Source organism: Marmota monax, unplaced genomic scaffold (genome assembly GCF_021218885.2).
Source record: "Marmota monax isolate L192 unplaced genomic scaffold, Marmota_monax_Labrador192_F-V1.1 WCK01_AAM20220418_F8-fsc00127, whole genome shotgun sequence".
NCBI lineage: Eukaryota > Metazoa > Chordata > Mammalia > Rodentia > Sciuridae > Marmota > Marmota monax.
The window spans coordinates 2466428-2487409 of record NW_026692894.1 but is presented as its reverse complement, the minus strand read 5'-3'; the positions used below and the strand labels follow the sequence as shown (position 1 = coordinate 2487409).

At 49.6% G+C, this 20982-nt stretch overlaps 1 protein-coding gene across 4 annotated transcripts in view; it reads left to right on the top strand.

The window, feature by feature from the left end:
• The window catches only part of Daam2 (dishevelled associated activator of morphogenesis 2), a 105706-nt gene that overhangs the window by 23452 nt on the left and 61272 nt on the right, over nt 1-20982 (top strand). For 2 of the 4 annotated variants that reach the window (XM_058581410.1, XM_046450732.2), the window contains exon 1: nt 5815-6088. The exons of 1 other annotated variant lie outside the window; for it this stretch is intronic. The gene's annotated coding sequence lies outside the window, so the exon portion shown is untranslated. Of the gene's footprint in view, nt 1-5811; nt 6089-20982 lie in introns of those variants that run through there. One more of the 4 variants, XM_058581408.1, reaches the window with a different exon arrangement.

Here is a 20982-nt window from a genome sequence, read left to right as displayed (position 1 = left end):
CACCTTAGGAGCCCTCTCTTAGAGATTTAGAATAAGCGAGCTGAATCCAACCCCCAACAAGCAGAGGGCAGTGGTTCTTAAATTGTGGGTGCTCTGAAACCAGTGGTTTCAACATCACTTGGGAACTTGGTAGAAGTGACAATTTTGGGCCACTCTAGACTCCTGAATCAAATTCTAGAGATGCAGCCCAACAGCATGAGCTTGATCAGACTCCTATGGAAGAGAGTCTGGCACCCGCTGAAGTCTAAGAACCACTGGTCTTAAGATCTCAAAGAGATGGTGGTTGAGATTTTTCATGTCATCTCTAGCTCTGAGTTCCCATTTCCATCCAATGAGTTAGGTGTATTAATTAGCCCTTGATCACAAGCAGGGTGACCCAGAAGTTAAAAACATGGACTCTGGAGCCGGAATACTTGGGCTTCTGTTCTGCTTCCCTGGCTCACTCAGTGTGTGGGTACCCCAGCGTGAGAGCCTTAGATTCCCTCTTCCAAGACCTCATCTCCTTAACATGGGATACTAATGATGTCCCCCTTAGGCCACTGTAAGTGCTCAGTGAGACTGGGCATGGTAAGCATGTGCACAGTGCCTGGCACATAGGAAGTCCATGGTGAATGTCATGTGCTATTATCAGTTTCATGCAAAACAACTCTCTTTTGCATTATGCTGACCCATTTGTGGGATCTAGCCTCCAGCCCCTAACTTATGTGCATACTTGCCTGCACACACACACACACACACACACACACATTTGCACAAGGACTTTGTGAACATGGTCAACTTTAAAGCTCTGGGGAGACTGATGGTGTTTACATTACAATAAGGCAAACAATTTGAAACTGAATACTAGACATCCTTGTTCTAAAAGAGATTGCTTGGCCAAAAGTCATGTCATCTGGCCTTCTTCCTCTCTCCCTTGGTGCTGGACAAAACCCCAAACAAATGAGTCCCCTCTCTGGATCATGCTGAGCAGTTGGGCTCTTTTATTCCCCAGCCCCACTCCTCAACTCCGCTTCTTGCTTCACTTTGCAAATCTAAAGACATCTTCCAGATAATGGACCATCCCCATCTGATTCCTGAGCGGCATTCCTCCTGCACAGAAAGAAGAGAGCAGCGGTGAAATTTAGTTCTCTATAGATACGAACTGGGCTAACCCTCAAAGTGCTCTGGTGGTAGAGTTTTGGTTTATCTGTAATTTTTCCATCACTCTGTCAATGTTCTTCCTGCCCTTTATTCTAACCCTCCATACCCACATAACTAGCCATTTGTTTTAACCAGGGTTTTTTTTAACCTTGGTATTAGGCCAAATAATTCTTTGTGGTGTGGGACCATGCTGTGTACTGTCCAATGTTCAGTAGCATTCCTGTCCTGTGTCCAGTAGATGATAATAGCATTGTCCAGTTGTGACAACCCAAGACATTTCCCCAAATCACCCAATGTCCCCTGGAGGTAGGTTGTGGGGTGGGGAATACACCCCATTGACAGCCACTAAGCTAAATGCTTCCTGTAATAGTTTAAGCTCAGAACATCTTATTCTGCCCCAGAGTTTATCTCTGCAGTGTATTTAAGGTCAGAAGACTGGGTGTATCTATTGACAAGAGAGATAACAGAGTCCCAGCAGTCTCTGGCTCACCCTGGATTTTCAGGGGGAACCATCAGCGCTGTGTAATTGCATTTCCTCAAAGGCTCCACATGTCACCCGTCTGCATCTGAGCAAAGGACATCTTGCTCTGGACCCTCTCCAGTCCTCTTGACCCTCCCCATGGAGCAGGAAACATCACAGGCACCAGGGAATGAATGGCCTTTGGTTTTTTGGCTTATAAATACTCACATTGCATTTCTAGTACTGAGATTTTTTTTTTTTTCCTTAATCATGTTTAACATTCCTGTTGCCATAGTGGAAACTTTTGTTCTTTGGAGAGCTTCCCATTCCAGGTCCAGGTCAGATTCCTCAGCAGAACTCTGAACATTTTCTAGGGAAGTTTCGCTAGTGAGATTGTACCTTTAATGCATTTACACATCTGTGGTTGGATTCTGGATAAAGACTCCCAGGACCCCAAGATAAATAACTGTGACTCTCAATGGGACACCAGTATCCAAATCCTTTTATGGTTCTATTAGTTCTGTGGATGTGTCTCCTCCACTCTAGCATCTCAAATCCAAGTTGAACAGCCAGCGCTTCAGTCAGTCTAAACTAGATTATGCTTGATAACATACAATTTCCACATTCCGACAGCTTAGGATAACAGGAGTTTATTTCTTATTCAGGCTACCTATTATTGGTCAGCAGAGGCAGAGGGGCTCTGCTGTGCTCATTCTAGTCACCAAGGAACCCAGGCTGGCAGAACTGATGTCACCTCAGATGCTAATGTTGCCTGGGCTAGAGGAAAAGAGAGCCTGGTCCTGCTGACTAAAAGCTCTAGACCACTAAGAACCTGCAGGCCAGCAGGGAAGAGCTCATGTTGCAGCTTAAGTCTGAAGGCAAGGTGGGGGTGAGATCTTTCTTCTTTGGGGGACCCTCGGTCTTTTGAGGTTTTCAACTGTTTGGATGGACACATTATGGCAGGTGATCTACTTTATGCAAAGTCTACTGATGTAAATGTAGATCTCATCTAAAAAAATCATCTTCATGAAACATCTAGACTCATGTTGGACCAAATATCTGTTTCCATGGCCTGTCCAAGCTAACGCATAAAATTAACCATCACAACATTTGATTTCTACTTTTAGCTCATGGACCCGAATTAACCTTGTGGCCACCCTCAAAAACAGACTGGCCAGGAAGTATTTTCTGACACGTGCCTGGAGCTAGGGTTGAGGATCAATAACTAGCACAACTATAAATAATTTTATCTGAGGATGAAGGAAAGCATCACTCTGTGGTATCCCCATTTGAAATGCTTGCTGCTTGGTGGATGCAGAACGAGCCCTCACCTTAGACCCACATGCCCTCCTTTTATTTGTAGGAGATGGAAAGGAAGGAGATGGGGTAGGACGTGGCTTGGCCTCCCTGGTGACTAATTTGATTACTATTACTGAACATCTTCCTCTGTTTTGTCCTGATCTCGTTCCAAGTTCTCTCTGTGGGGTGTTGTATCCAAGAATCATTTATATCATTGGTGTCATTAAAGAATGCTTTGCTAATTAATTTGGTCTTTGTGGTTTACTTTGGGTTCCATCCCTTGAACTTGACTTTTCCTGCTTGGATCAGACTCATCGGAAAGGGCTCAGGAGCCAGCTGTCATCCTGCCACTGTCTCATTCTGTGTTTTTGACAAGTTCCTTCCCAGTCTGGACTCTGGTTTTCCTGGCTGACAAGGGAAGAGTTGGAGCAATGTGATCTAGAATTTTCCTCCTAGCTCTGGCATTTTGTATGCCTTTGGTCCACACCCTGTCCGGGTGGCCCCGATGCCAGGGCTTGTGCACTGGCTGCCTGATTTGGTCCAGCTGAGAGGATTCTGGTAGCAGGGTCTTCCTTCATGAAGGTGGCAGAATTGCTTTGGGTTCTAATTTGAAGCTGTGGCCTCATTAGCACCCTGACCTGCTGCACACCCCAGCCAAGAGACCACATGGTATGCACCAGCCAGGAAGGATCACCCTGGTGCCCACTGTGCCTCTGCCTGGCTGGAGAGGGAGTTGAGGGCAAGGGTATGTTGAGTCAGAGCACTGGGAGGCATGAGGAGGTGGAGGGCAAGATGGCAATGATCTGGCTGAGCTAAAAGGGGACCTTGCCAGCCTTTCAGTGCCATTTTGGGTAAACCTAACATTCAAAGGTCAGAGTTGCAAGAACTCCCAAACACTAATAGTCATAATTGATGCTTCTGATTTCCACCCAGTGACATGAAGTTCAAATGAGAAGATGTGTGATGAAGTGCTGCAAATCCACACTTGACCTCAAACAATAACAACTGTTATTATCATGTGCTGTTTTATTTCACCAATGTTGGGTGCTAGGTGCAGGGGATAGCAAAGTGACCAAAGGCACTAATCTAATCGGAATATAGTGTGGTGAGAGCTCTACTATCATGCTCTGGATGGTGTCTTAGTCGGTTTGGGCTGCTGCAACAAAATACCAGAGACTGGCAGACTCACACAATGAACAGGTTTCCCACAGTTCTGGAGGCTGGGAGGTCCCTGATGAAGGCAGCAGCAGATTTGATATCTGGTAAGGGTCTGCTTTCTGGTTCCTAGATGGCTATCTTTGCACTATGTCCTTACATGGGTAAGGGGTGAAGCAGCTCTATGGGGTGTCCTACCTAGGGGCACTAGTCCCATTCAGTAGGGCCCCACCCTCATGACCTGACCACCTCCCCAAAGCCCCACTGCCTAATGCCATCATATGGGGGAATAGGCCTCAACATGTGAATTCTGGGGAGACACAAACATTCAGACCATGGGCCAGGGCAAAGCTTTGGGGAGCTCAGAGAAGGGAGCAATCATTTCTGCTTGCTGGGTTAGAAGGCTCCATAGCAGCAGTGAATTGGGCCTGGTCTTGAAAGGCATCAAAGTCTTTAGAGGAGGAAAGAGAGGGCGTCCCTGGCAGAAGGCACCGGTTGAACAAATGGCAGAAAACTGGATAGGCTCATGGAAACCTCTGGTAGTCTGGCCTGGTTGCTGGGTGGGGTGGGTGGGACAGTGTGGGAGGGAAGCTGCAGAAGGATTTGAAGATCAAATTATGAAGGGTCTTAAATAACATAGGAGGAATTTGGACTTCATTGCATTTTTTTTAATTACTAGGTTTTGATTTTTTTTTCAGTTTTGACTGAAAGAAAAAAAAACCTGTTTTTTTTTTTGGGGGGGGGTGTTTGTTTGTTTTTATATTTTCTTCAAAGCCTGCCTCTGGGTCTATAATAGGTAAACCTGTACTCAAATAGATTTAATTACAGTTCTGTTGCCCTGTTGTGTTAATTTTGGTCTCTCCTGCCTCTTAGAACTTCCTTGAAGAATACTGCCCCTTCTTGATATAGTCTGGATTGTTTGAAACATTTGAATGGGAGATAGGATTTGGAAGCTTTATTATTTTTTTTTTTTTTACTCTTTCTAAAGAATAACTGCTTATTTGGGAATGTGGAAGATGCAGAAAACTATAAAGATGAAAAATAAAAAGCATAAGTAATTCCACTCTCCAGACAAAGTGGGTGTCAGCATTGGGGGCAGGGGATTTCCTTCCACTGAGCATTTTGAGGGCAGACACCTTATCCTGAATGTCCCCTGTCCTAAGGCCTGAACTTGATCCTGGTGGGTATTTCAGCTGTAGTTGCAGATTGACATAGTGTGGCTCTCACACTGTGTGGCTCTTCCAAGAAGCTTAGTGGCTGACACCCAGTATAGTGGCTCTTATTCAGTCCTAACGTGCCCACTCATTTCCTGTGGGACTGGCATTCACTAGGCCTCAGCTTCCTCATCTATAAAATGGGAACAATGACTACCACCAATAGTGGTAGCTACCTCCTGAAGTTCCTGCTTCTTCCTGCAGAGCCCTTAGGACACTGTGAGTCATTCATATTTGTTACCAGGTAAGTGATGCACTGCCTGGGTGAGTCCAGCTCCGACTAGGCTCTGCAGTGGTCAAACCCACTCCTGGAGAAGGGGCTCTCTGCCCCTGTTCTGCACGTATGGAAGATAGACAAGTTTGTGAGTCCTCAGGACCAGGCTCGTGCCAAGTCAGGGTCCTGGAGCTTGTTCGGAGCTTTTCCCTGGAGGATGCTGGCTCACCCTCCCTCTCTTCCTTCCTCCCTCCTTCCTAGGTTTCCACCCCCCTGCAGACTCTCTCCAGCAGGCTTTCCCTTTAAGAAAGACAGCTGGATTCTGTGCTACTCTGACAGCCAGCCCTGCCTCCCCTGCTGGGTGCTGCCTGGGCTGCAGCTGGGACCCTCCTGGGCTTGATTTGAGAGCTGGAGCTTCCAGAGGAGGAGGCGGGGGTTGCTTTGAATCAAGTGCACACTACCAGAAATCCATGTCCACGAAAGGACTCCTACTGTGGCCCCGGGTTCCTACTGCCCAGCTCTGGCTCTGGGACATAAGAGGATCATTCTTGAGGACTGAGCTCAGGATCCCTAAAAAGAAAGTTGGAAAATAGCTCGATGAACTTGGTAAGTGAAAGATTCTCATGCTGCTTCTTCCTCCCTGGATTGGAGATGGCAGATGTAGGGTTGAGTGCTGGTGATTCTCGCCAGTGGGATCCGGCAGGCAAATGTGAGAAGGAGACGGAGGTGGGGGCTGGGATCCCCAGTGGGCAGCAAGCCTTGAACTTGGGGATAGCCCCGGTCCCTCCACCCAGTGGTTGTCACCCTGGAGGCAGGGAGCTGAGGATTGACATCTGGACATTGCTGGAACCTGGCCAAATGAGTGAAGATCAGGAAAGGGAAGATGTCAGATTTCTCCCTCATTTGGAGAAAACAGTGTGGCCAGTAAGGACTGTTTGTTGAAGATGCCCAAAGCCAAATGACATTTGCAGTCTAAGGGTGAGTGACCCTGTGAGTCTATCTCAGCAAGTGAATCAGGCCAATTTCTCTTCCTCCTGGGTAAGGGGACAGACCAGGCCTTGAGCTTGCTCCCTAGGTTCCCAAGAGGCCTGTGTTTTCCCCTTGGACTGGGGGTAGCTGCCCATGAGCATCAGGCAGTGTCGTAGTGGAGGGGGGCAGGTCTGCCGAGGGCAGGAAAGAATGGAGAGCCTGTTACTGCTCAAGCCTGGGAACACTGCCTCTGGGGGAGGCCCACGCTAGCCAGAGCTGGCACGAGGAGGAATGGGGGAGAGGGCTGCACAGCCGGAGAATGGCTGAGCCAGCACCCCTACCCTCTGCAGAGCACACGGGCCCTGGCCCCGTCTCCTATGGACACAGGTGAGCTGCTTGGCCTTGAGTGCCCAGGTCCAGTTTGGAAGGCTGGGCTCTTTGCCAAAGGGTGGCCTCCCATGGAGGAGGCTGAACATAATACCATCCTCAGCCCTGGCGCTTATCCGAGGCTGGGGTTTCTGGATCAGAGAAGCTCTCTACGGAATTCTGCTTCGACAGATGTTTTCTGTGTTCCTCCTTGTGCCAGACTCTGTGCTAGAAATTTACCAAAACAGAACATGCCATGAAGGAATTGAGAGGGTGTGAAGATCTGGCGAGAGGTCTTACATATGGAAGTGAAGCCATCTTTGCAAAGTAACAATGGGAGTTACCATTTATTTGGTCCTTGAATGCACCTATCGTTGTGCCAAGGGCTCTCTGTCTCATTTCATGCTTGCAGGAATTCTTTGAGCCATGAATAAGTTTGTAAGTTTTACAGATGAAGCAACTAAGACTCAGAAGTTAAGGATCTGATGGAGGAGACAGCTGATGGACTGCAGAGCCAGGACTTGAGCATCTCCTTTCATTCATTCATTCAACCAAGTTGTTCTGATGACTTACCGTGCACCAGCTGTGTGTTGGTCACTGGAGACAGAGCTGGGTCAAAGGCCAATAAAAGCCCAAACCAGCCTACCTCCATAGCCTGGGTCCTCACTTGCACACAGAGTCATTCACACTGGGGCCCAAAGACCCTTGGAAGGACTGTGTGAGTGTTTTCTCCAAGGTCTGAGAACTCTGCTTTGGAATTCTTTTTTTCCTTGAGAAATGTTACATTTTGTTTTCATTTTAGTAATAACTTAAAAATTCTGAATCAACCGACCACCATATAACCTTCCGTTGGCATGAGATTTTAGCCTCCGAGTTGGTGTTTCCATACAAGTTGGCATCAAGTGGTTTCCTGAAATGATAGTGTTTAACTTTTAAATGCTTTGTTGCTTAAGCTGGGTTCTGCATTGTATGCGCAGAAGGCCCAAAGTACCCAATGTTCAGAAAGGCTACACTGATTCTACTGCAGGAAGGAAGGGGTGTGATAAGGGTGTCCTAAGAAAATGTGGTGTGATGTTCCATCTCCTTGGGGACAAAGCAGGTTCCAAACCTTCCAGTCTCCTGGTCTCAGCCTCAGGATGAACCCAGGGCAGAGACTCAGAAAGGAAGGAGTAATCCAGGAGAGAGGAAGGTCCCCAAATTTGGAACTGAGCTCCTGGCTTCTGATTCAGTGTGTCTGACCTCCACGGAGGACTTGGCCGATGGGACGTCTTACGCTGAGTCTAGGAAGTGGGAGTAGGCCTCCCAGGAACACTGTTCCTCCCAAAATGTGATGTTCTCTGGTCATTCACAACTTCCGGCCTCTGTGGTGGGGTCAGCTGTTAGGCAAAGGTGGCCATAGAGTGATCCCGGATGTAGGGAGCTATGAATGTGACTCAGGCCTCACCGCCCCAAGCGTACCCAGGACACACTGCGTTGTCTTAGTTCCTTGACCCAGATGGTACTGGGTGACCAGAACCCCTCCTGGATCAGATTTTCCACCAGGGCAGGAGGCTGGAGAGAAGCCACTCAGCACTTACAACTCCTCTTTCTCCTCCATCTCCTTTTCTTCCTTCTCCTGATGAGGGGTTGAGTTTTGCCAAGAGGCAGCCTGGTGGGGCGGGTGGGGGGAGGTCAGACCTACTTTTGCATGATTGACCAACGTACCTTCGCTCTCTCTCTGTTCCCGGGCCTCAGCTGGGTCCTGGGCAATCACCCTGGGGTTCTTTGTTCATGTTCTACATTATTGGATCTCCAAATGTGTCTTGGCCAAAGGCAAGCTATTTATTCTTGGGGCCACCAGGTCTCTGTCTCACCACTTGGCTCTGCCATTGAAACAGCCACAATCTTTAAACAAATGGGCATGGCTGGGCTCCAGATAAACTGTAGTTCCAAAAATAGGCAGAGGCCAGGTTTGGCCTGTGGGGCATAGTTTGCTAGCCCCTAACCAGATGGAGTCAGCCTCCCATGGAAAGCATGGCCTGCTTTGCTCCTGGGCAGGACAGCCCCCCCCCCCCCCACTTCTGCAGCCCCACCCTGCAGCCCCACTGTGCTGCCACCTGCCTCGAGCATCCTCTTCTCTCCCTTCCTCCCGGCCTTTGCCTTGATGGTGTCCTCCACCCGGACTGCCTCCCGCAGCCTCTCTGCTTGTAAGAGTTGGACTCTGTATTCCAGTCAGATGATCCCTTTTTGTGTCCTGCCCTGACGTCCCACATCTTAACCCTCACCAAGAGGACTTCCTTCTCTTCTCTCTGACCCCATTGCTTGGCACCTGTCTCACTAGTGACCATTTTACGCTATGCTTCAGCAATTTGTTGCCAACTTTATCTCCTTAAGGGCCGGAAGGACAACAGGGCTTGTCTGTCTGCTGCCTCCCCCACCTCCAGCTCCGTGCCTGTCAGGAACTATTGTGAGCAGAAATCCTGCTGACCTCTCTCTTTTCCTTCTGGAGTCTGCAGCAAGGGATATTTGGGGTTCAGTGTGCCATTTTAGGAAATCAGGATCGCATCACCTATTAGACACTAGAAGTAGCTAAATCCACCACTGGCCTTGAGTCCTGAGCCTTCCCAGACCCTGTGCCCCATGACCAAGGGTCCCTGTTTATTTTGACGTCCTGCGTGAGGCATGAGAGATCTGGGTTTCAAAGAAGGATTTTTTTTGTTTTTCCTAGCAGCCACTGAAGGCCAGGCCCCTGCCAGCTCCTGGGCTCCCATGTTAGCATTTTGAGATAATTAAGAAAACAAACCCCAATCCTGGGCAGATGGCTGTGCAGCTAGGGGACGGACCCAGGAGGCTGTGTCAGCATGCAGGAGAGGCCCTACAGAGAAGGAGCTGAAAGGGGAGGTGAGAGCCAGGCAGGACCCATTGTTGCCTTTTCAGCAAGAGTAAGTGCCAAGGAAGTCACACGGGGTAACCAGCTCCAGGCTGGGTCCAGACACAGTTCCTGCTCTTCCTCTCCCTTTTCAGGGTGTTTGTAGAATGGAGAGGTTGGCTGGGGGAGAACAGGGGAGGAGAGACAGAGGACACTTTCTTGGGCCTTGCTAGTCTTTTTTTCAGAGCCAGGCTGTCCCCAGTGTCTAGTGACTTGAGGAGCATGACAAGAGATGACCTGGGATGGCTTTAGTGAGGGGCCAAGAGCTGACCTGCCACCTGCCAAGGGGGAGCCGATGCTGCTCATCGGGTGTGAATTTTAAAAGGGCTTTTGTTCATTAGGAGAATGACAGTTAACTAGGCTACTGCAGAAGTAGCCCAGCTCTGCCGGGGGTGGGGGACACTCACCACTGTCACCACCACTCCAACCATGAATGTCATCAGGCATTTTGAGCTCCGGAGGTTGCAGGAGCACAGGTAGGAGTGGCCGTGTCTGTATGGGAGTGTCCAGCCTGTCATCCGCTCCCAGGTGTGCAAGCCCCACAGGCAGGGTGGGGTCACGCATCCTCTTAGATGGGGGATTCTCTCATAGTTTGCAACCTGAACTCCACATGCAGGAATCTCTGTGCCTCTTGGGCTGAACAGGGCAGGAGACCCTTTAGACCCCACTGCTAAGTGGCCAGGGAAAATTATTTGTGAACTTCCATTTTCTGATGGGAAATGGGCCGATGCCCACTTTTATGTGTCCTGTAGGTGCAGGCGAGCTGGTGAATATTATACAAGGGGTAGATCATGCCTGGCTCAAGGGGCCTGACGCCCCTCTCTGTTCGACGCCTGTCTGGGTTCAGCCTTTGCCCGGTGGCTTGGAATCTGGCTGCCCTGAGAGATGGTGGGGAGAAACAACAACCATGATTGGCATCTGCTCCAGTGGGAAGGAGAGGCCTGGGGAGGAAGTGGTTTTAGGGTCAGCTCTTGGTATCTGGCATGACTAGTCCAGCCAACTGACAGTTGGCAGATATTTTTTGAATTTAAAGAGCTTTCTCTTTGTCCCTGGGAATTTCTGAATTTTATCACTCATTGTACAAAGCACAGCAGTGAGTATCTGGGGCCATTTGGGGAGAGCAGGGCTCTCCAAAGGTGTGGTGTTCTACAGCTGAAGAGGATTTGGGGGGCTTTTGAAGAGCCTTGGTTCTCTCCTGCCTCTCTTTTTGAGTTTTCAGCCGAATCCTCAAGAACTGATGTGTAGCTTGTATGACCCATAGCTCTTCCTTCTTGGGGACCAGATGCAATGCCACCTGACCCTCCTAAAATTCCCAAATTCCTGCACAACAGGCTAATTTGGTTTCTGCTTTCAATGATGATATTTTCTCACTTCATGCTAGGAGTATTTACACATAAAAATTTAGGAAAGTACACATAAAAATCAGATGTGATGCTAAGTGAAACAAGCCAATCCCGGAAAACCAAAGGCCAAATGTTCTGTCTGATATGTGGATGCTAACACACAACAAGGGGTGGGGAATAGAAGTTCATTGGATTAGACAAAGGGGAATGAAGTGAAAGGAGGGGGGACAGGAAAAGGAATGATAGTAGAATGAACCGGACAGAACTTTCTTATCTTCACATATGAATCCACGACCAGTGTTAACTCCACATCCCATGTAACCCCAAGAATGGGAAGTGATACTCCATGTATGTATAAATGTCAAAATACATTCCACTGTCTTATATAACTAAAAATAACAAGTAAAAATATTGAAGAAAGAAAGAAAGAAAGAAAGAAGCACTCTGCAGAGCCCTAGGGAAATTTAAATTTTAAAAAAAAGATGTGAAATGTGAAAAAGTCTTCTAGTGGGAATCAAGTAATGATAGCAAGAATGCACAGCCATAGGTTTACCTATGTTCACCTTGGCAGATCTGAATCTTTAAAAAAAAAAGTTTCTCAGTATACTCCAGACTTTAAAGAGAAAATCTGATATACAGATTAAGAGAAATTGTAAATTAGTTTCTGAAATATAAGGGGATATCATTTAAAGAGAGGGGTGGTGCAGCTTGTACCACCTCAGGAATCACCAAATTTATTGGAAATATTCATTAGTGAATATTGGCTAAGATTTGGGGAATTTTTTTAATTTTTGTGTTGCATTTTGTAGTTGTTTTCACTACACACACTATCTTAGGTTACAACTCAGGGGAAACCAAGAATCGCCCAGGGTTTGTTGTGTGTCTGCAGTCTACTAATAGAGAAGAGCTCTGTGCTGTGAATCTGAGGGTGGGGTTCTAGAAAGGACTCTGTCATGAGTTTGCTAAGGGGCCTGGGACAGGTGGATGCTTCTGGGGCTTCAGCTTCTCACCTGTAAAATGGTCTTGACAGTAGGTACCTCTGTTCTCAGCCGCTGTCCACAGCACTGTGGGAGCCCCCCTGCAGGTCCATCAGAGCAAAGAGCTGAGTTTGTTCACAGGTAGGCATCTCAAGAGGGGAGGCACAGCTGTTAGGGACTGGAGAGAACCATCTTTTCGAGAGTCAGCTAATCGGAGCTGGGCTCCTGCAATGGCACTTATTTTCTCCAGAGAGCAGCAGCCTTCACACCTTGGCTCTCTGTGTGTGGGTCTATGGATGGGCCCCAGGCTTTGGAGGGAGTGGCAAGAAGCTGCTCCTTGGCTCCTTTCCTCGGGGTCCTGGGCTGCAATTCAGCCTCCATCTTTCTCTGTGAAGTGTGCTTCCCCTTGAACTTCTGAACATAAAATCTCTTAATGGGTCAAAAGGGGATTTGGAAAATCTCAGGTCCAGTTTTAGAATGCCAAGAGAGTGAACCCCCATGACCTGGGTGGCTTCTCAGGTCTTTTGCACTTGAGCTGCCCAGGCCTCCCATGCCCCGCCTCTTCCCATTCTCCCTCCTGCCCTGCCCACTACCCAAGGGCCCATACCTAGGGAATAGCAGCCATCCTCCAAACTCAGCTCAAACATTGCCACTTTTATAAAGTATCTCTAACCCCTCTTCATTCCCCAGTTTCAGGTAGGTGTGGTTCTTTCCCACTGCCATTCCCCAATGTCCCCCAAGAGCACAGTGTTTGAAAACGACTGTTCTGTCTAACCACTCAGCTTCCTGAATGCAAGGATCCGACAGGTTCAGTTTTACTTTCCTAGTTTTGTCCATTTAGGCTGCGATAGGAAAAGACCACAGATTGGTCATTTGTAAACAATAGACATTTAGTTCTCATGGTTCTGGAGTCTGTAATGTCCAAGATCAAGGTACCAGCAGAATGGTGTCTGGTGAGAGATCCCATTTGCTTCCAAGATGGTGCCATGTTGCTGATCCTCTGGGCGGGGGATGGTGGTGAATGCTGTGTCCTCATATGGTAGAAGGGACAGAAGGGCAAAAGGAGCCCAGGCTGGTTCCCTCCACGCATTTTATAAGGCACTTTTTCATTCATGAATGTGGAGCAACTATGACTTAGTCACTTCCTCCAAGGCCCCACATCTGAATACCACCATAATGGGTTAAATTTCCACACGTAAATTTTGAGGTGGTCACCGACATGGAAACCACAGCATAGTTCCAGTGACAGGGTCTAGCACATGGTAGATCTCGTTAAATATTTGCTGAATGAATGCACTCATAAATAAATACCAGAAATGTGAGGGGGAACCTATAGGCTTTATAGTTTTTCACTTAGAAGGAAGCAAGAGTGGCCAGTGTTTGGATCATTTATCCAGGGGCTGGCTTTATGAAATGGTGTCCAAACAGACCACTCTAATCGGCATCTCCCCCTTGTGTAATATGGCCCCTGGCAGAAGCCTGGGAAAGGGGCTGTGTATTCCATGTGGGGTGTATGGCTGGACAGCTTAGGTGCCTGTGGCCTGTGCGGGCATCGAGTATGGAACAAGACTGCTTTGCTGTAGATAACAAGAACCACAAACTTTGGCACCCACTGTCTCTCCTTCTGGCCACTTCCGCAGTGGTGTGTGATCCTGTGGCTGTGCCCAGGGCATCCTGAGGGAGTATGATTTTGTGGGGGGCGATGGAAAATGGACAGAACCCCACTGTTTGTTCCCATGCCCATGCTAGAGGCTGAGCCCTACCTTGTTTGGGAAAGTTATAGACTGTGAAGTTTTTCATACTTACCAACAGGAAGTTGGGCAATAGGAATTTTTATGAATGTCATTGGGATAAGAGAGGAGCAAGAGTTCCTCGGGGACAGGAGTGACTGTTCCTCCAGGGTGTTTGTATATCCTTCGGTGCACTCATGCACTTCCTGAGGGGCTTCTGCATATGTGTCTGTCCCCATTCTAGGCACTGAAGATGCAGATGGATCCACATTCTTGCCTTCCCAGGACTTAGTTTCCAGTAAATGTCCCAGCACATGGAGAGGACCGCGTCCTCCTTAGAGCCATTTGGAGCCAGCCCTTGGTGAGAAGCACCACATTCCCAGTGTTAGCTCCTGTGTTCTGCAGGTGGTGGCTCTCAGGGAGTACCTTGGTCCCACGCCTTCCCAGTTTTTCTGCCTAGATTCTGTCCATCCATGCTCCTGTCACACCCTGTGCAGTTCCCCGGAGATGCTGCTGCCCCTCCCTGGTATTTCACTCACGTTGTGGCCCTACTGTGCACAGTGCCTAGCACCAAGTGGGAGCCCAAGCTGGGGGACCAAGGAAGTCATGACGCCAATTCCTGGTTCCATGTTTCCTCCTCTCCATCCACAGTGAAGCCTGAGTGTCTGTTTCCATCTCTTTCCGGGTCAGTCATGGAGAGGGATGGACCCCTAGGGGAAGTCGCTAATAAATTGGGGCATTGTAAAAAGTTAGAGAAATGAGAGAAGCTCTTGGGTGGCGTCACTGTCCCTCAGTGTGTCTTCTCTGTGACTCGGTCCCATGAAGTTCTTTTGCTCTAGCACATACTGCCTCCCCCAGACCTGGGCTGGGTGGGCTGCAGGGCTGGCGGAGCTGGGCTCTGAGGCCGCATGCTTTTTGCCTTCCTTTTCATGAGTGGGGACAAAGTGATGCTGGGGGCAGCCAGCCCTGCAGCCCTCTAGCTCAGGCAGCCCAGCTGAGCCGACGGGAGAGCAGGCCGCCTGGGAATAGCTGGGAAGCAAATCCAGGCCTGGGGCTCCCCTCCTCCAAGGCCAGGATGTGGCGTGGGACCCGGGCCGGCAGAGGTTCCCACTGCTTAGCTCCTGCTCTCCCAAATGCTTCAGGCCCAGCCAGCGACTCTCAGCAAGGAGGGGTGGGGGAGGCCTCAGCTGCCTCGGTCAAGACCTTGTCAGGACCAGGGCAGCCCCACAGTCACATACCTCTGACATTTGTCCTACACCTGGACAGCTGCCAGTGGCCCTGCAGCCCAGCCTTGCCTTGATGGGGGAGGAGAGTCCAGGATTAACCACATCCAGACCTCGCCTGAATCGGCTGGAGGCTGGTCCTTTCTGATCAGTCAGCAGCTGTCAATCATGTACTATATTTACAGACGTCACCTCCTGGAAGCCTCTCGTCAATGTGGGGGTACAGGCATCAGCTCCATTTCCCAGATGAGGAAACGGGGGCCTGTGGGGTTACAGAACTTGCCCAAGTTTTTATAGTGAGTAAGGGAAGCTGCATCTATTTGTTCTTTATTGCAAGGGCCTGTTATGCGCTGGGCAGTAATTCTAGTTATTATGGATCCAACAATGAATGAGGGCCAAAAATGCCCCATGCAGTTTACATTCCAATGGGAGGAAGATAATAAATACATAAAATATATAACCTCCCAGCTGGCGACGGGTCTGTATGGAAAATGAAGAGAAGGGGGGGGGCGGTTTCTGTGTGGGGCCTACGACACGGTGTGCCATCATTCACACTCAGAGCTGATTACGTGCCTGATCACCACGTGCTTCTCACTCACAAATTACTATTAGTGTTCTCACCTTCAGAGGGGGACACAGGCACAGGGCAGGCAGATAACTTGCCGGATGTGCCCCCTGCTGAGAAGTGGTGCTCCAAGTGCATGTAGGCAGTCTCCTCCGGAGCTCCGGCTCCAGCTACCAAGGCCACAGGGACAATAAGTGGGTATAGAAGTGAGGAACAGGTCAGGTGCATATTCTGTGGGGACAGAGAAGTGAGCCAAAGAGAAGGATTCTATGAGGTTTGTGGAAATGTAAGGTCAGGAGGGAGTGGACCCAAGGGAGGGGTGAGTCCCCACCATGCCTCCCTCCACCTCTTGTCCCAATCAGTCTCTGGGGGTCCTCCCAAGATTCAGATAGATCTGAAAAAAAGGGGCTGTTCTTTTGTTCTTTTCTCCCTCCTTGTTAGTGTGGGAATAACCTACCAGTCCTGACGATGGTGCTTACAGGATAGGATGCTAGAGCTCTATTTATTGAAGACTTAATGAAATGGGTAGTGAAAATGAAGACATTACACTCAGATATACAGTGAAAAGTAATCGTTTCCTTTTTAGCTTTTTGGAGTACTGGGGATGGAACCCAGGGGTGCTTCACCACTGAGCTACAACCCCTGCTCTTTTAATTTTTTGTATTTTGAGACATGGTCTCAGTAAATTGCTGAGGCTGGCCTCAAACTTGTGATCCTCCTTCCTCAGCCTCCCAAATCACTGGGATTACAGGTGGACACCATCACACTTGGCAAAGGAATCATTTCCTATAATGGATAACTTGCCATAGAAACCCTGGTAAACAAAGGTACTTTGGTCTCTGATTGAAGACAATTCTTCCCATCCAGTCGCTGTGCAGACTTCCTGTGAAGACGTTTCCCCATTCCCTCCTTCCCTGTGTGGTCTGGTCTCCTGGGAAGCTCCAGCATGCTCAAGGCAGCCAGGAAAGGGCCTTGGACATGGGCAGGGCTGCAGCTGGCTGACACTGTGATGTGCCTTGTTTGCCCTGCTGCATGGGCCCCTGCTGGCATCCACTATGGGGCCAGGGCAGGTCTGATCCTGAGGCTTTTGAGGGATCTGACACTCACTGCTCCAGCTTAGGGCTTCCTCAGTTCGCCTGGGTCTTCCAGGACAACCTGGCGCCTGCACAGGCCTCAAATGTCTAGCTGTGGCTCTGGGATGTGAGGGCTGTAGGTGGTGGCCCTTGGGGGGCCCCGGGCAGCTCCCTCAGCTATTGCTAACCTACCTCTGGCAGAGCCGCGTTGCTCTGAGGCAGGCCTTCCCCAGGGCCTTGGCATTTCCCAGCATGTACCCCTCTGCTGGGACCCTGCAAGTCACTGGGTGATTCCTAATGGCACCACAGTCCCCGGGGAAAGGAGTGCAGTCCTGGCCGTTCACTCCCTTTTCCTCCCAGTTCTGAGGTAGGCACTCTGTTGTCCTTCCAGTCTAGAGAGAGCACCACCTCCTGTCCACCGTCCCCCACTCTATTGCCCTTTGGTCTGGGAGCCGCATCTTCCTTTCCCTGAGAAGATAAGGGCCTGGGCTGGCTCTGACATTAGAAGGGTACAAAAGGGAAAAGAAAGAATCACTTGGATTTCCCCAGGGAAAATACATTGGGAAATATTTTAAATATGAATTTTTAAAATCCCCTCTTTTGAGTCTGTGGCGAGGTGGGTCCTGTTCTCTCTCTTAACCAAGAAAGGTGTCAGCCTTGAAGAAGTCAAGTGACTTCCCCAAGATCTTGCAGTGAGTGGAAGAGCCAAGTCGAAATCCAAACATTCTAGACTCTCAAACCCCATAGTATTCCCGAAGTTTTCTGCTTTTCAGGATGGAGCCTTGTGCAAAGATTCTTTAGCTAGAAATCAGTCATGTGAGACCTGGTCCCTAAGGAATGTCCAAAATCCTTAAAGAAAGGATTATGGCCCGCGGGCTACTGTCATGGGAATCTCCTTGCATTTGGTCTTCAAGTTCTCTGCCATCTGTATGTATTTGAATGCCAACATCTTTCTTTGTCCATTTATTTGGACACAATGATCTTTTACTACCTGTTCAGGGGACTGTGCTGGACAAAAACACCAGGTGATGATTCCCCAGCCCCTGCCCCCATCCCCGCCCCTGCAGCTGACCCACAAGCATTTACTTATTTTTTATATACTTGTACTAGGGATTGAACCCAAGGTACTTAACCATTGAACCACATCCCCAGCGCCACCCCCACCCCATTTTTTTTTTTTTAATATTTTGAGACTGGGTCTTGCTAAGTTGCTTAGGGTCTTGCTAAATTGCTGAGACTGACCTCAGCTTCCCGAGCAGCTGGGATTACAGAGGTCTTTGACTTGCAGCTGTGGCTCCTGCTTGCAAAGCCTGGTCCAGCCCTCGCTCAGTCCCCGTGTCAGACAGAGCCCCACCGTCTTCTCTCTGCCATCGAGGTCTGTGGTACATTTGAAAACAGCCCTGGTCTTTGGCTGTGCTGGAGTTGAAAGGTCGCAGGGTATCTGGGCAGCAAGTAAAAATAATCAAGAGGAAGTCAATGTTTTCTATACAAATTTAACTTTTATTCCACAATCAGCATCATGTTGTTGGTGTTAAATGTTAAATAAAAGGAAGGGGGAACATCCAGCCACCATCATACCCTGTGCATATGAGCACAGGTTCGTTTTCCCAAAAGCCAATGCAGGCTGAGCATTCTGTGATGGAACGGCTGGAAAGAAAGGGAGAAAGTCAGCGAGGCGTGATGAGGATGACCTGGAGTGTCTGGAGCCAGCCAGCCACAAGATCAATTTCAGGCTTCCTGATCTTCTTCTTTAAGACTCATCTCTGGGGTTGCCTCCTCCAGGAAGCCCTCCCTGGTGGGCTCATGAACAATCAGCTATCGCGGGTGTCTCTCTATGCTCCCATCAGTGAGCCCATTCCCCACACCATGTGCTTCCTGCATTGCATTATGACTGTCTTTTATCTGTGCCTGACTGTCCTACTAGCCTCAAGCCCTAAGTCCTCAGGATCGCACTGTCTTTGTTTTGTTACGTCCAGTGCCTGGTACATCCAAGCAGGTCAATCAGTGTTGCTCAAGATGCTCATAAAGCTAAGATGCCCGACACAGGGGCCAGGCAGTGACAGAAGGTGGCATTCCTCGAGGCTTAACCAATCTCTAAAGTCCGAAGGGTGGAACACAGTGTGGACTCATGAAGCTCATTGTCCATGCCTGGTATAGTGTGTTTTCTTTCATGGGTACGAGAGAGAGAAGTGAGGTGAGGCTGCAGCTTGACACAACTGGGAGAGCTCTTCTCATGCTGGAAGTCCAGCTGAGTGTGAGAAGGGCCCTTTTCTCTCCTATGACCCTGTGAGCGCCCGTCACCTGACTCTAAACCAAGTGCTCTGTCCTTGCCCTGCAGGAGGGCAGGGCTACGGGCACAGAGCCTGGGCATGGAACAGGCACTCAGTGAGCCTGCGTGGAGGAGTGTGATGGATGGAAGGATGGATACATGAAGGAAGGGGCTCTGCAATCATGGAAGGTCATCAGGGAACACTGGAGGGGAGAAGCATGAACCTAGCTATGAAGGAGGGCAGGCGTGGGTCAGCATAGACGGCAGAGGGGGCGTGAGGTTGGGCCATGGGAGGGAGGCCCTGGGAGCCCCCCTTCACCTGAGAAGCTCTAACCAGATGGCCACAGTGATGCTGACGCAGAATGGCCATCTCTTGGGGACGAGGGAACCTGGGGGACAGGGACAGTGGGAAGTCATGCAAAGACATGGGCCTAAAGAGAGGATTCCCCCTCTTATTCCTCTTCCTTGCCTCCAGCACTTAGAACTGGAGACATTGCTAAGATTCCTCCAGTGCCTGGGGCAGGGGTGGGGGTGGGGGCAGTTCTAAGGAGGGAGTCTGGGCACAGGCTTGTGGAGCGCCTAGAGAGGAGGGGCGGGGAGGAGAAAATCACAAGCTAGGACAGAGGAAGTTCTATTTTGGGTGACTGAACCTCAGGCCCTCTGCCGGCCAGACTGCGCAGCCCCTCGCCCTCTGCCCAGGGTTCACTCCTCCTGCTTCTGTGGACTGGCTTCTGCTCCCTTTTGGCTCATGTCCCTGCATCCTTGAAGACTTGGTTCAGTCTCACTTTGCGTTTCTCCTCTTAGTATTTTTGCTGGCATCCGAAGCCTCCCCCAGCCTCTCCTGATTCAGCTCATAAGAAACACATGCGGTCACTCACTGGGATCCCTATTTGACACCAGAAGAGGCTGGTGGAGCAATGTGGGCGAGAAACCAGTGTGGGTGGTGAAGCCCTACCTGGAATCACGTGTCCCCGACTCAGGAGCCTGTGCTCACCTGTTCCTTTAGCTACACAGCCTTCTCTTGCAATCAGAAAGAATCTGGGGTGGGGATGGGCGGTCTACACTTTGACAAGCCCACTAGGAGATTCTGGTGCACGTGGAAGTTGAGAACCACTGGTGTAGCTGATTTGGTTCCAACTTGGCGGAAACCTCCTCATCCACCCTAAATTTAGGGAAAGCCTATTTGCTGATGGCCATTACTCATGCTTACTGTTCTGTTTGTTGGCTCTGCACGCTCAAGGCAAGATTCTCAAGTTTCCTGAACACTTGATTCCTTGATTGCAAAATAGGAGCAATTCCAACCCTTCTAGAGAAGCTCCGGCTTCTTGTTTCCAAGAGAGGATCTTTTGTGCTCCTCAACACTGACTGGTGACATCTCAGCATCACCTGGGGAAGGAACTATTGCTCCCTCTTCAGACAAAGTCAGTGGACCCACACGCCTTCCCTCCTCTCGAATCTTCCCTGATGAACCTTCCATGATTTCAAGGTCCCTTCTTCCGTGTTCATCCATCCATCCATCCATCCATCCATCCACTCCTCCATGCAGGCTCACTAAGTGCCCACTCCATACCCAGGCTCTGTGCCACCCAGCGGGGATTCCAGTGTGAAAACCACACAGCCCCACCCCCTGCAGTGTAAGGACAGGGCACTAGACTTGGAGGCAGTCATTCGAGGACAGGCTCAGGGATTGAATGGATGGAGATGGGGAACCTCAGCAGCTCACTCTCCAGCCTCCCTCTCCCCTCACTTCCTCAAGGAAAGAAGCGTGGCATCTGACCCAGGACTCTTGGAGAAGTCAGGCCAACTCCCTCTTCCCCTCTCTTGGATCTGTCACCTACAGGGTGGGGGCATCCGGCTTGGCTCTTGGTGGTGAAGTGAGGAGCCTGCTCCAGGGCACAGGTCCAGTTACCCTCCTATGGTGGTGATTGGGTATGTGAATTGTCCTTGCTCATGAGCAGAACATTAGGAAGGTTCACTGGCCAGAGATCCAGAGCCACATGCTCCCGACTGCTTTCTCAGAAACTTGGCTTATATTTTGACCTCCCTCTGTTTGCTTTAAATATCTGTTTCTCCATTG